The following is a 6,142-nucleotide window of genomic DNA, read 5'->3' on the forward strand; positions in this document are numbered from 1 at the left end:
CCAGAATCTAACAACAACCACTCCAGAGATTTAATAAACATGATGACAGTTACGCTAGATCTCGGCTGAAGGGATCTACGTGTCTTTGTCAATACAGTCAATAGCGTAGGAGTTAGTTAGCTAGTCTCAGCATTTTGTCATTATAAATAACGTGTCGATGAACGCTGTAAAGGAGTTTTTTTCTTGATATGTAAATTCTGAACTATTGTGTTGCCACCCCACTGTTTATACATATTGCTGTTTTAATATATGAGGAGACTTTTCTGAGCTTATTCGTGTGATTACTTGTGACCGGCCGAAGTGGCAGAGGGCCCCTGCGCGCTGAAGCCTTGTAAAGTTGTCATTTGGTTTTATTATGTTTTTGTATCATTAGCTTGTACATAACATACTTTTGATGTTTCTTAACTCACTGCTGCTTGATGTTTCTTAACTCACTGCTGCTTAGATTTTCATCTCTGTTTTCTTATAATTGTCAACTGATCAGTGCTTTTCTGCAGGTTTTCTTAGGCAGCCCGGGCAAATTTTCATCTTTTTGATAACTATTGGCATATGAGATCATCTTGTCCTTCCTGCTAACTTTCATTTTCTGAAGTTTAATTTCAGCACTGTCTTTTCCAAGTTGTGATTTGCTCACTTATTTTCTTTGATTGGATATCATATTGGTCATCAATTTATGGTTTCTTTCTATAGTGAAGTGTCTCTATTAGCAAGAAATCAGAATATCACTAACTGTAGTGTGATTTAGTTATCATATTGCTTAAACTTATTCATGATTGCTTCCCACAAGGTAGATTGAGCTGAAGGGTAAAGGATCAGAAGAGTTGAAGTAGTGTGATTAGTTTCTTTTCTGCAATTTAATTTCTTGCAATTTAGTTATCATATTGCTTAAACTTATTCATGGTTGCTTCCCACAAGGTAGATTGAGCTGAAGGGTAAAGGACCAAAAGAGTTAAAGTAGTGTGACTAGTTTCTTTTATGCAATTTAATTTCTTTCCATTTAGATAGCATATTGCTTGACTTATTCATGATTACTTCCCACAAGGTAGATTGAGCTGAAGGGTAAAGGATCTGAAGAGTTTGAGTAGTGTGAATTAGTTGCTTTGCTTTTGGTTTGAGTTGCTTTAAGTTCAATTTTTACTTTCTTTTCATTCAGCAGCAAGGATACTGGGCCATTGTCATTAGTTCACTTTTTGATGCATTTACTTTCTCTTAAGAATTGATTTCAGTTTAGCTTTCTTCTTGAGCACTTTCAAGTTTGAGGAAATCAATGTAGAAACCACCATCACTGTCCATACTTCATACACCATCACACATTAGGGAAAGATAAATCCAAAAATAAACTAAAAAAACTCAAAAACGACAAAAGATTAAAGAAATGGTTATCTAGTACATATAGTACACTTCACTTCGTCAGTTTACGAACCCCAGATTGACATTATAAATAGCAATTTAGATCACACTAAATTGACCAAACAAAAACATGTTAAATTTATACTTAGGAAAGACAAATGGTATTCTACCAAAAACATTAGTGTGTTTTTTCCCGCATAAACAACTTCGTTTGACACATAAAAATTTGGTTTTATTAGCATTTTTTTTAAATTTTGAAAATTGACCCTAAAAAAAAAATCATTGTTCCAATGTCATCACTTTCATTTTGAAGCTATATTTTGCACGAAAATTTCATAGTAAATTTTGTAGTCACTGCCAATTTTAAAACATGTTCAAAATTGATGCTTAAAAAATAAAAACATCGTTCCAGTATACACACTTTTCGTTTTGAGCACTGTTTTTGATGTTTTTTTGGGGTTTTTTGGCCAGAGTTCCTGTTTTGAGTTTATAGTTCCCGTTTCAAAGTTTACATTGTTAAAGTTCTGGAATACTGGTGATCGGTTTATGGTGCATAGCTGAATCTGAATCAAGGAGGAACCTGAGCGCAAGAAGATGGATAAGTTTTATTGATGGGTCAAAACTCAAGACTTGAATAGTAGTATCTTTGTGTGATTTTGATCTGTTATATTTGGCGCATGACTTGATCTATAAATCTGATAATCTGGGTATAACTGATGTCTGAATATTTGAAAGAGTGAATTATCTTTTATAGATCTGTATGCAGGTTCGACACATCAGAGGCGCGTATACACGCTGGTTCAGTAAGTCAAAACAACGTATAAGCAAGTTGGCCTTAATTTAGAAGCGTATGCACGCAGGTTGTACACATTAAAGCAACGTACGTCTCTTGATATATGTTTTAGCTACTTCTATTTATTGCTGTAGTGCGCTGGGTTCAGAATTGGTGGCTGGTTACTGTTACTATTTTTTGGGTACAACATTCAAAGAAGTGACTATTTGATTTAGTTTTGTTTGGTGCAGAAGAGATTGGTTGATGCAGATATACTTGATGTTTGATTGATGTTATTCATGGATCCAGTTTGAAAATTTATGAAACATGGTCTCTGGAAGAAAAGAGAAGGTTGTAGCCTTCTGTAGGTCAACACCTATGTACTAGTACCTCATCTAGTACAAGAGCTAAGGGGGTTGTAGCTCCCGTTCAGGAGAAGCTGGAGAACGAGAGAAGGTTGTAGCCTTCTACAGGTAGCAGCCTGCGTACTGGTACAAGGCTGCACTAGTACAGAATCATTGTAAAAGAAGTTTCTAATTAAAAGAAGATAGAGACGAATTGCAGCAGGTGGTTTTCACCCACATTGGGTTTCCACCTTATATCTTTGTGTCCATGTGTGTGATGATTTGTTCTGTTTTACTGCTCCTGTTTACTGTTCTTATGATTAATGAAGTCCTGATGCACTGCTTAAAGATCAACAATTAATGAATCTTGAAGTTTTATGATATACGCTGGTTTCTTTAGACATAGTAGCGTATATACGCAGCTTCACATAGCTGAAGTAGCTTATACAAATCTGATTGTGAAAGGAAAAATAATTGATTTGATAATACTGATTCACCCCCCCCTCAGTATTATTTCCAACAATTGGTATCAGAGCAAGTCCTTCAGAAGAAGCTTGATTGCTTGAAGGAAGATCTATCATCATGAGCAACTACCAAAAAGAGGCATCGATTAGGCCACCAAATTTTAATGGGAGCAACTTTGTCTATTGGAAGGTAAGAATCACAGCCTATCTTCAATCTCTTGGTACAGAAGTCTGGGATATCGTGGAAACAGGATACACATTTCCATCAGCAACTCCTACAGATACGGCTGGTAAGAAGCAGTATGAAACAAATGCAAAGGCTGTCAATACTCTATTAGGGATTTTATCTCAATCAGAATTCGTCAAGGTTATGCAGCTCAAAACCGCAAAAGAAATATGGGACAAGATAGTTCTAAGCTATCAAGGAGATGATCAGGTAAAACGAGCAAAACTACAAACTCTCATAATTCAATATGAAAATCTCAGAATGCACAATGATGAAAGTGTGGCTAACTATTTCTTACGTATAGATGAGATTGTTAATTGTATGAAAAACTTGGGTGAAGAAATAAAAGAAGTGTTTTTGGTTGAAAAGGTTCTAAGATCTTTGTCTTCTAAGTTTGAATCAAAAGTTTTTTCCATAGAAGAAAAACAGAATCTACAAAGCATTACAATGTCACAGCTGCACGGGATCCTAACGGCTTTCGAAATGAGAAAAGGAGGACCATCAGACAGGAGAGAAACCGCATTCAAAGCCTCAGGAAAAGGAGATTACAATGATTCAGGACATATGTCAAAAGGAGAGGAAGAATCAAACTTTGTCAAGAACCTTCAACGGGGTTCTGGAAGATTCAGAGGTAAGATACCTTTTAAATGCTTTGCTTGCGGAAGAGTCAGTCACTATGTAGCCAAGTGTCCTCATAAAGATAAACTTGACAAAGGTAAGGAACTAGTTAGATGGAACAGAAAACAGAATGTAATTAAGAAGAGCTATTATACTCATGAAGACAGTGATGGATTCTCAAATAGTGATGAAGATGAACAAGATAATGATTATAGACTTTTGATGGATTTTGAAGATGATGATTTCTTGGATGCTATAGATGAAGAAGGTCTTTATGAAGAAATTTCTAAACTCAAAATTTGTTTAGAAGAAAAGAATATGATTATAGATACTCTGAAATTCCAACTTGCTGAAAGGGAAAAACACAATGAAAAGTTAGAATGTGAAATTGTGGGACTTAGAAAAGATATTGAGAAAACAAAAGCTCTTAATCTTAGATTTGCTAAAGGATCTGAAACTTTAGATGAGATTATCAAAGTGCAACGTTCTTCTCTAATCAAGACAGGTCTTGGGTATACTGAAGAAACATCTCAAGCACAGAAGCCATCTACCTCCAAAAGTTATCTTGAAGCTGCAAGGAGAAGTGAACAGGTTGACAATCGACAGTAAAGGCACAATAAAGATCACTAGGTAAATCAAGGACAATTTACTTCAAGAATGAACAGAAATCACCAAGTAAATTGAGGTAATCTACTTCAAGGATAAACAAAAGCTACAACCAACCATAGGTAATTCATTCTAAATTTACCTCAAGAATGAATGGCTATTACAATCATCTATATGGAAGGTTTGATGATCGCAGGAATTTATTCAATGGCCAATGTTTCTCTTGTCATAACTTTGGACATAAAGCAACTCAATGTGTTGCCTACAAGACCATCATGACCAGAGAAGCACGAAATCAAAGGAGTGTGACTGGAATCATGAAAAGAACCTACAATAACTTTCTGCTCTTAAAAATGAAATAGAATGTTCTATTTGTAACAACTTTGGTCATAAAGATTCTAAATGCAGGAGTAGGTTTCGGCAAACAACTCAGAAGGAGCAAGCTTCATTGAGCCCCAAAACACGGAGGAAGAAAGAACCGCAACCAGAAAGATGTGGTATAGCCTCATATGCGGAAGGGAAGGAAAACCAGTGGTACATCGACAGTGGATGCTCGAAACATATGACAGGTGATAAAGAAAAACTTCAATCATATAGTGCATTAGAAAAGGAAAAGAAGGTCTCATTTGGAAATGACACCCCTGCATTCATAAAAGGTAAAGTTTCTGTTCTTTTGAAAGAAAAGGTCAAAGCTGGGAATGTTATGTATGTTGATGGTCTAAAGCATAATCTATTAAGTGTCGGTCAAATGTGTGATCAAGGAAATGAGGTAATATTTCAATCAAATGGATGTATTGTTCGTGAGCTTGATACAGGAGAAACAGTGATCAAAGGCATAAGAACACCAAATAATTTGTACATACTCAAGGGAGGACAACAAAAATGCTATCTAAGCAAGAATGATGAACACTAGCTATGGCACAGAAGATTGGGGCATCTAAGCTTCTCTCAAATAAGGAAAGCATGCAAATATCAGGCGGTTCGTGATCTCCCTAACATCAGAATTCCAGACAATACAATATGCAAATCATGTCAGTTTGGGAAGCAAACCAAAACTAATTTTCCTAAGAAGGAAGGATCAGCTAGTAGGCCACTTGAACTTGTCCATACTGATGTATGTGGTCCATCTAGGAAAAGATCACCTCGAGGAGAAGAATACTTTATATTGTTCATTGACTACTTTTCCAGGATGTGTTGGATAGGACTTATGAAGCATAAAGATGAAGCTTTCGAAAAGTTCAAAGCATTCAAAGCCTTGGTTGAAAATGAATCAGATCATAGAATCAAATGCCTCAGGTTTGATAGAGGTGGGGAATTTACCTCGAATGAATTTTTCGATTTTTGTGAAGAACATGGAATAAGAAGGGAATTCTCTACTGCTAGGACTCCTTAGCAGAATGGAGTAGTATAAAGGATGAACAGAACAATTCAACAAATGGCTCGAGCTATGCTTGATGAGTCTAGAACTCCTGCAACCTTCTGGGGTGAAGCTGCATTTGCTGCCATCACTATTCTTAAGAAGACACGCATCCGGGTGAACAACACTCAAACTCCTCATGAACTTTGGTATGGTAAGACTCCTACGGTAAGATACTTCAAAATTTTTGGAAGCAAATGTTACATCAAAAGGACTGATGAAAACCCTGGCAAGTTTGAACCAAGAGCAGATGAAGGCATTCTCCTTGGTTACTCTCCCCATAGCAAAGGATATAAGTGCTACAATAAAAGACTTGGAAAAATTGTTGAAAGTATTGATGTAGTG

This window comes from Pinus tabuliformis, chromosome 9 (genome assembly GCF_031772625.1).
Source record: "Pinus tabuliformis cultivar Carrire ecotype Pingquan chromosome 9, CPIR1, whole genome shotgun sequence".
Lineage (NCBI taxonomy): Eukaryota > Viridiplantae > Streptophyta > Pinopsida > Pinales > Pinaceae > Pinus > Pinus tabuliformis.